We start from the raw sequence: 10000 nt of genomic DNA, 5'->3' as shown, positions 1-10000 counted from the left end.
CTTAGTTCACGGTTAATAACATTGTACTGGTAATTGGTAAAGAATTTAAAATTATTTTTTCATAATGGTTCTGCGCAATACGCGCACTTTAATCATAAAGTCCGGCTTCCCCGCTGGGACTTCCCATGCCAGGGTTGCCGGCATCATAGCTGACTCCCTGGCTGTCCTGGTTGATTCAATCCAGCTCTGTCCAGGGGGAATTATCCGTACTTAGTTTATTGATCCCATCCATAAAAAGACCTATGAGGATGCCGGGTCTATACTTTTTGGTGATGTCCGCTGTGAGGTCATTTCTTCAGCTCAAGTCACTTTGGTTATGGTTTACCTGTTCCCTTTGGAGGACAGTAATGATAAAGTAAGAGACGCTTTGAAATTTTTTGGGGATGTTAAAGAAGTTAAGCACCAGCAGTGGACTAATGTCCCGGGTGTTTATACGGGTATGCATTTGGTGCGCATGGTGCGCAAGCATGAAATCCCGTGGAGCATCAAAATTGATGGGGTCAACTGTCTGGTGTGGTATAGGGGGCAGCTCCTTGTGTGTGATATCTGCAATGACAACCATAAGGCTGCTGATTGCCCTTTGAAGGCTAAATGTCGTCAATGTCACAAGGCTGGGCATTTTGTTCGCAATTGCCCAAAGCCAGCATGGTATGTGCCGGGGAACCCGTCTACTGACTTCAATTGCGAGAATGATAATGATGATGATAATGATGTTTTGGATGGTGCTGAATTTGCGGCTGCGGCTGGGGCCGCCCCCGTTGTTGTGTCTGGTGACGCTGAGCCCGTGGTTGTCCTGGAGCCTGGGCCTGGATCTTCTCATGGTGTTGAAGAAATGAGTGTCGATGTTTGAGATAATGAGCTCAACGAAGTGGCGAGCCAGTCGTTGCTGGTCAGTGGCTCTGGCGGGACTGAGGAGAGGGTTCTGGATCCCTCTCCTAGCCAGGTTTCTGTAAGTGTTTTGGAGGCCTCCACCGGTCAGGTTCATGTGCCTCAGGAGGAGATGCAGGAGTCCTCCCCTTCTTTTTCTCTCCTTTCGGGGTCTGTCTTATCTGTAACGCCATCGTCGGGTGTGTCAGAAGATGGGGTTGAATCGGGTGATGATGCTCCGGCCTCCTCCTGGTGGATTCTGGACCTTTACGGTCTAAAACACCTGTCAAAGTTGGGCGTAGTGTTTTGGGGGAGTTGCTTCCCCCTCTTGTGTCAAGAGAGGAAACTGCGAGCATGGTGCAGAAGTTGAAGGCGGCCCTGCCGTCATCCACTGATGATCTCGTTGCTTCGGGGCAGGTTGGGGGCTCTTCCCAGTTTTCGCATGCTTTTGCCGTACCTCTTCCTCCCCGGGTCAGTTCACAAAGTTCTGGCTCAGGGATGGCCCTCCGTACGTCCTCTCATTCCGGTGATGAGAGGCCCCCTCTTAGCCTGGATCCTCATAGGTCCCGCCGTCGTGCTTCCTCGCCTAGCCCTGCTAGGCGCCATTAATTTTGCCGTTGTCTCGCCACCTTTTAGTTTTTCGTCATGGGTTTTTCACACTTTTTTTGCTTTATTATGGTTCTCACTGTTATTTCTGTTAACGTTAATGCGTTGAGAGATGGTGACGAGCGTCTTGGGTTTCTCCAGTGGTTTTCCCATCTCTCTCCTTCGGTAGTTTGTCTAGAGGAGACCCACGCCGTCTCTAATGATGATCTTCTTTCTTGGTTTTCTCGGTTTGGTTATTTGTGTGATGGTTCTTTTGGTACGAATCATTCTCGTGGTGTGGTTGTGTTGTATCGTTCGGTTAAGTGTAAGTCTGTTGTTTGCGAGTTTGATGGTCGTTTTGTTTTGGTTGAGTTTTGTCTTCGTGGTTCTGTTTTCCGTGTTGCTTCTATTTATGCTCCAAACCGTAATTTAGATCATGACACTTTTTCGGTTCGTAGTGTTGACTCTATCGATCCTCCTGTTCCTACTCTTTTGTGCGGCCATTTCAACACAGTCCTGGACCGTGTTCGAGATTGCCGTGGGTCTTGTCCTTTTGATGTCTCTCGGGAAAGTTCTGCTTTGTTGTCGGCTATGTTTTCGGATTGTTGTGTGGTGATATCTGGCGTAAAAGGCACCCAAATGATTCTGCTTTCACCTGGTTCCAGCCCAATGGGGCCCTTGCATCGCGCATTGACCTCATCGCTTGTCCGTATGCTTGGGTGCCTTATGTGTCTTCTGTAGACATTCTGCCATGTCCTTTTTCTGATCATTGTGCTCTTTCTTTTTCATGGGCTCTCCCCAACTCCATTCCTCCGGATCTGGGGTTGTGGAAGGTCAATCGTTCTGTTTTGGGTGAAGCTGAGTATATCAACCTCATCTCAACTTTTTGGTCTTATTGGCAGTCTCGTCAGTCTTCTTTTTCTTCCCTCACTGGGTGGTGGGACAGCGGCAAATCCCATATTACGCGTATTACTATTAATTATTGTGTTAACCGTAGTAAAAGTAAAGTAGTGGAACGTGATATTTTGTCTAAACTGGCTGCCCATTTAAAAGTTCATATTGATTCTGGTCGTCTTTCTTTCCTTCCTGTTTATCTCTCTACTCTGTCTCGTCTTTGTGCTCTTGATCTGGAGGTTGCTCATGGTGCTCCTCTGCTTACTTCTCGAAAGAAAAACGGCACTGACCGTAATATCTCGGCACTGAGAGCTAGTGATGGTACTTTGGTTACAGATAAGGATGGGTTGTGTGATGTTTTTCGTTCTTTCTACTCGGATCTTTTCTCTGCTGCTCCTTGTGACTCTAATGCTCGTGCTGAGCTTCTTTCAAACATTTTTTCGGTTCTTCCTTATGGTGATACTGAGGTGTGCGAAGGTCTTCTCAGCCAGGAGGAGTGTTTTGCGGCTGTTCAGGGCATGGCCCGTGGTAAAGTTCCTGGTTGTGATGGCCTTCCCATGGAATTCTATTTAAAATTTTGGCATGTTTTGGGGTTTGGTTTGGGCTCTTTGTCTCACTCTCACTCTGAGGTATCATCACCTTATCTTTTAAGAAAGAGGATCGTCTTGATCCCAAGAACTGGCGTCCAATCTCCCTGTTGAATGTCGATTATAAGATCGCTTCTCGTTCTATTGCTGGTCATCTTCTTAAGGCAATTCATTTGGTTGTAAATAAAGATCAGTCTTGTGGTGTTCCTGAACGTTTTATTGGTGAAAATGTTGCTTTTCTTCGTGATGTTGTTGATTTTTGTTCTTCTTCGGGTGCTCCTGCTGCTCTTCTTTCTCTTGATCAGGAAAAGGCATTTGACGGGGTTGATTGGACCTGATTCTCAGTAAACTTGTCAAATTGGACCAAATTGCAACTGAAATCCAATCACTTCGAGAGTCCGTCGAGCGAATCAACCTAACCGTCAAATCCCTTCAACAAGATTGTGTTCGCATCGAGCAAGACCTGAGGAAAGTATCTACTACTACAAATAATCTAGAGTAGAGTGTAGAAAGCTTAAACAAAGATGTCCAAGAAGATAGGGCTAAAATGGGAGAGATAATAACAAAGAACGAGGAGGAGCTGAAGATACTCTGTTTACAACTTCTGGATTACGAAGTGTACCAGCGAAAACTTACATTTCTATGGCATCCGTGAGGATAGAGAGGAGGATACCAAAGAAGTCTTGTATAACTTTTTGGAGAATAATCTGGGAATCTCCAATGCTCGTAAAATCGAAATCCAACGTGTCCATAGGACCGGCAGAAGACCAAACAACGGTAAACCCAGAGGTATTATCGCACGTTGTCTCCGCTACTCAGATCGGGAGGATATTTTCGCCCGCCGTTCCACTCTTAGCAGAGACAGTGACTTTGGCGTTGGCCCAGATCTCCCGAAACAAGTTGTTGACATGAGGAAAAAACTCATCCCTAAAATGATCGAGGCGAGGAAGAGAGGAAAGAGGGCAGCTTTCAGGTCACAACCTTATATTTTATTTGTTGACGGTGAGAAATTTTCTTGAAGCTGTACATATCACGCACAAGCATAATTTAAAAAAAAAAACCTGTGGCATCCAGGTAAAGGGACAATGCTCATTTTAAGAAGAAAAGGTTCCTTTGATTTCCTGAATTTTGCGTTGTTGGATAAAATCAATTTATTACTTGTTGTTATGATTTTAAAAGAAACATTGGGGCTCTTCTGGTGGACTATGCAAATAAGGAGTACTGCTGAGACGACCCAATACGACGTAGCGCTAATCAGTCTTTTATCACTGGCTACGTTTAAATCTTGTGTCTCTATGTTTGATTTGATGAGTGTTTTAATGTTAGTAATTTTGCTTATTGTTTCGGGAAGTGCAAATACCCATGGGAGTACCAGCTGCTGCTCTATTGTTTCTGAACGTTCGAGGTATACGAAATTTTGAAAGCGGAAATCAATTTTCAATGGGTTAATGAAGCAAAATTCCGACATCTGTTTTTTGCAAGAAACATACAGCACTGAGGATATTGAAAATCAGTGGAAAAAACAATGGCCTGCAGTCATATACTTCGCTCATGGCTCTACCCATAGTCGTGGGGTTGCTATCCTTATATGCAAATCCTTTGACTTTAAATTGCAATCAATTCAAACCGATAAGGAGGGGAAATTTTTATTTATAGAAGCAACAATTCAAGATGAGCCCTTCTTTTTGGTAAATATCTACGCCCCCAATAGTGTCACTAGCCAGTCTTTGTTCTTTCAATCATTGACCGAACTTCTTTGTGACGAGCAATACCAAGGGACTAATCACAAAATTATATTAGGCGGGGAGTGGAATATCACTTTTGACCCTGATCTAGACTGTTCAGGTGGAAAACCAGTGCTAAAAGAATCGGTGAAGTTTGTAGACGATATTTTGTTAAATAATGATTTAGTAGACATTTGGAGAATCCGCAATCCCGATGCTAAAAAGTTTACTTGGAGGCAAAAAAGCCCAATAATTCAAAGGCGATTAGACTACTGGCTTATAAGCGATTTGCTACAAGACGATGTAGCTAATGTAGACATTGTGACAGCAATCAAAACGGACCATTCCGCAATAACCCTTGAAATTAACAGCTTAAAAGATCAACGGCGTGGTCCCTCTTTCTGGAAGTTCAATAACAGCCTATTAGAAGACCCCCTGTATGCTCAGTGCTTACGTGATGGTTTCCCAAAGTGGCTTGACGAAATTAATTATTGTGATGATTTGAGAGTTAAATGGGATTGGATGAAATATAAAATTCGCGAGGAAAGTATATCTTACAGTAAATCAAAAGCTAAGGAGAGGAGAAAGAAAATGCAAGATATTGAAAGAAAACTTAAATTTTGTGAGGAGAAAATAGCGGAAACGCCCACGCAGGAAAACTTAGCAAATCTTGAATCGGCTAAAGTGGAATATGAAACGAGTACAATTATATTGTGAAGGGATCAATGATTCGTTCCCGTGCGACATGGCTTGAGCAAGGGGAAAAAATAGTAAATACTCTTTGAATTTAGAAAGTAGAAATAAGAAGAAAAGTTGCATAAGAAAACTGGTTCGGGACAAGGATGAGGAGACCACTGATTCAAAAACCATAATGAATGAAATATACAACTTCTACTCAGACCTTTATGATGAAACGCCCGGTATACGAACTGACTATACAAATTGTCCCTTCCTTCAGAACTCTTCGTCACTTCCCAAGTTATCTGATTCAATGCGCGATTTGTGCGAAGGCCAGTTAACATACTCAGAATGTTTTAAGGTTTTGTCCACATTTAGTAACAATAAAACGCCTGGGAATGATGGGCTTACAATTGAATTTTACAAATTTTTCTGGCCAGAACTCGGGACGCTATTAGTGGATTCACTTAATTATGCTTATTTTTATGGTGAACTATCAAATTCGCAAAAGCAAGCCGTAATAACCTTAATAGAGAAGAAAGACAAAGATAGGAGATGGATCAAAAATTGGCGACCAATCTCTCTAGTTGATGTGGATGTCAAAATTGGTTCAAAAGCTATCGCTCAAAGGTCAGAAAAGGTTTTACCTTACATTATTCACCATGATCAAAATGCCTTTGTCAAAGGGAGGACCATCTTCGATGCAGTGAGAACAATTAGTGACATCATGGAATTCACAAGTGCGTGAGACTATCCGGCCATAATGACCGCTACAGACTTTGAAAAGGCCTTTGATTCTCTAAATTGGAACTTTGTTTCAAGATCATTAGAATCCTTTGGTTTCAGAACATCATTCTTAGCATGGATTAGAACATTTTATAAGAACATAACCATCTGTGTTGCTAATAACGGCTTTTTCACTCCTTCATTCAAACTCGAACGAGGTGTTCGACAAGGCGATCCACTATCTCCTTCACTTTTTATCGCAGTACTTGAATTGCTGGCGATATCTATACGAAACAATGGCCGAATTAAAGGTATCACGGTGGACGGGAATGAAATTAAATTAGTTGCTTTTGCGGATGACATGACATCTCTTGTCTGTGACAAGTCATCCCATAGCGCCCTGTTTGACACCCTGGAGTTGTTCGGTGCATACTCCGGATTAAAGATTAACCAAGACAAAACAGAAATCCTCCTACACGGGAATATGAACATCAGCAGTTCAGAATTGGGGGTGAGTGAAATAAGCAAAGTTACAAAAATTTTAGGGATCAATTTTACAAAAAAATACTCGCTCTTCTACAAGCTTAATTTTGAATCAATTGAGAAATCCTTGAAAGGATTGTTAAACTGCTAGGATTGGAGAGGACTCACATTACTTGGGGAAATACAAGTCATTAAATCGTTTGCTATTCCCAAGATCTTATATAAAGTTACCCTTATCTCAAGAAATAAAGAGTTCATAAAGAAAATTAACACCTTATTATACTCTTTCGTATGGAAAAGAAAGGACAAAATAAAGCGCACAGCATTGATTAACTCTATTGATAAAGGAGGTTTAAAAATGCCCGATATTGAGTCAATGATCTCGGCTCAAAGAATAATTTGCATCAAGAGGTACCTATCTCATGAGCCAGCTACATGGAATCTCTTCTTAGATTTCTACCTTAAAAAAGTCGGGGGAAAAGTCCTGTTTTACTGCAATTTCAGCTATCCTCGGCTTCCTATAGCACTCCCAGAGTTTTACAAAGAATGTTTAGTGGCATGGACCTCTGTCAGCCAGGATACCCCTCTCTTAATCTCTGAAATAGCAAATCAAGTCGTTTGGAATAACCGTTTTATTTGTATTGAATCTAAATCAATTTACAATCAAAGACTGATTGAGTTCGGAATTGTTAAAGTTGGCGACTTGTTCGACTCAAGGGGAGAATTAAAGTCCAACAAGGAGCCATTACATTCAATACTTTCGCCAATAGAACATTTGTTACTCTTTAGTATTTTTAGTGCAATTCCACAAGAGTGGCGGAAAACTTTAAAAGCGAATAAACTCTCTGTCTCTTTAAATACGAGAAATATAATTCCAGGTGACTTTTATTTGCATATTAAAGGAAAAATTACTAATATGGAGAAGCTCGACTCAAAAGAAATCTATGATAGTCTTATTTCCAAAATATCCAACACGCCAACAGCACAAAAGAAAGACAACGAAATTTTCAACACAAATACCTTTCAGTTAGATTGGGAAAAAATATATTTACTGCCTTACGAAACTACCTTGGACACAAAGCTAAGGGAATTCCAATACAAAATATTGAACAGAATATTGTATCCAAACGACATGTTGTTTAAGTTTAAAAAAGTCGAATCTGCTCTGTGTGATTTCTGCGGAAATGAAATGGAGACTTTAAAACACCTCCTCTTCTGTTGTGTTAAAGTACGTTGTTTTTGGGGCGAATTGAAAGAATTGCTTAACTCGATAAAAATAACTGTTAATTCTTTCGAAATTAAAGACATTTTATTCGGAATTTTAGGCTCATCACACGGAGGTGTCCTACTTAACTATATTATCCTTGAAAGTAAATTTTTCATATATCGTCGTAAACTAACCAAGAAAGCATTATGTTTAACATCACTAGTTGCCAAGTTTAAAAGAACTTTCGAATCCGAACGCTTCCTTGCGAGAAAAAATAATGAGTTAAACTTTCATTATAAAAAATGGAATCCATCGCTTCCAATGATAGAGCAGTAGCCCATACCGAAACAATTTTAACATCTCCCGCACTCTTGTAGTTAGTGTAATGATTCATGTAACTTAGTGTAGAGTATGTACTTTTATTCAGTGCTGTAAGTAATTTGGTGCTTTTTATTCTCTTTTTTGTTTTTTGTCTTCTCATTTTTAGTGTGTTTGTCTTTTTTGTAATAAAGAAATTTTAAAAAAAAAATTATCCAAACGTTGCAAACTCTCGAAAAAACTATAAAGATTATCGCCACTTCCTTCATTTTTAATTCTTCATGTCACGCTTGTCCCCAAGCTCCATCTCCAGCTTTTCGCTCTCATTCCATCTCTCACTCCAACGTTCCCACATGTCATGCCATCGCTAAAGATCTGGGAGCGGGTGGAACAGGGCAACCAAACACAAAGAACCAAAACCATGAGAACCACAATAACCATGAGAACCAGAGAACCACGAAAATCAGAAGAACCACAAGAACCAGAAAAACTATAGAGAAAAAAAAAAGGAACCAGGAGAAGATTTTATTTGACCAAGTAGAATAAGCGAAATGTGACGTCAGTAACTATTAATTTGATTTCAGATCGAATAAAATTGCTATTATATGATTGCGAGTTATTCTTCGGTTTGGATTCTTCAATTTCTGGCTATACACGGTTCCTAGAGAACTGAAGACGGCAAAACGACTGACAAGGAAACTATGGAAATCGCTGTCAAACAGGCTAAAGTGAAACAACGAAACAGCAAGGCTGCACTTACCCATCTAGGCAAAACTGTCGCTATTCAAGTTTCGGGAGGTCGATCGGCGGATGAGGTAAAAAGAGCACTGGAAAAGTATGAAAGGGCATTTGCGGATCTTGTTTCTAAACACAAGGAGTATACACCCTTGTAATAAGTCTAATATATGCCATTTTCCGCTAATGACGTGAAACTCATGCTTTTAAAATTTATTCAGAAATGTACAAAGTCTTCAAACAAGAAAAGAAATCGGAAACGTTTTAGGCCTTTGGACATTTCTAAATTTAATTTGAAAGCAAGAGTTCGACGTCATTAGCGGAAAACTGCATATATTAGACTTATTATTATTATTATAGAGGACAATAGCGTGTTTGAAAGCGAAAAGGCATGGTTGGAAGAATGTCAAGAAATCTCCATGAGATTAAAACTCAACACCGAAGATTATATAAAGGAACGCATCACAAAAAAATGATTATTGCACAGGAAGTTCAGAACCACAAGACAAAACTGCCGACAAATTGGTCATTCAACAAGAAAGCCACACAGGAAGCGCTGCTAACCACGAACAAAGTGCAATTGATGACAAAAGCGTCGGGGCCACAGCACAAAACTCGCACACCGACACAACACTGATTCCTTGACTGCCCAAGTGGGAAAAAAAGGGAGCTTACGAATCAACGACTTCATTCGCAAAGATGACTTTTAGTGACGTCATGTCTTGGGTCGGCATCGTGCACAATTTGGCGCCAAAATTTGATTACGATACCAGGATGACGACTGGCGCGCATTATTTTCCTCGTACCGAGTTTGTGCCTTTGATGGAAGAATATCACAGATATATCTTTAAGAGAATCTAGGAGAGAAATGCCAAACTTAAGAGAGACTAGAAACTCCATTGCGTATGCATACAGAAAAGGATTTTCAACGACAGTGAGTTCCGACAGAGAGTTCCGACAGACGGGTTCGTGACGTACAACGGTTTGATTGTCGAATCTATTCCTGCTTTGTGTATCTACCTCAAAAGATTTTCATATCCTTGCCGATATAGTGATATGGTTTTTCACTTTGCAAGACTAGTCCCAGAGATCTGCATCATAACAAATCACATGATTGACTGGATTTATAATGTTATATGCTGATGCTGTACATCAGTCAGACGCAGCTTTAGACAATTGTTGGGGTTTCATCGATG

Source organism: Montipora capricornis, chromosome 10, assembly GCF_036669925.1.
Source record: "Montipora capricornis isolate CH-2021 chromosome 10, ASM3666992v2, whole genome shotgun sequence".
Lineage (NCBI taxonomy): Eukaryota > Metazoa > Cnidaria > Anthozoa > Scleractinia > Acroporidae > Montipora > Montipora capricornis.
Note: the sequence above shows the minus strand (reverse complement) of the source record.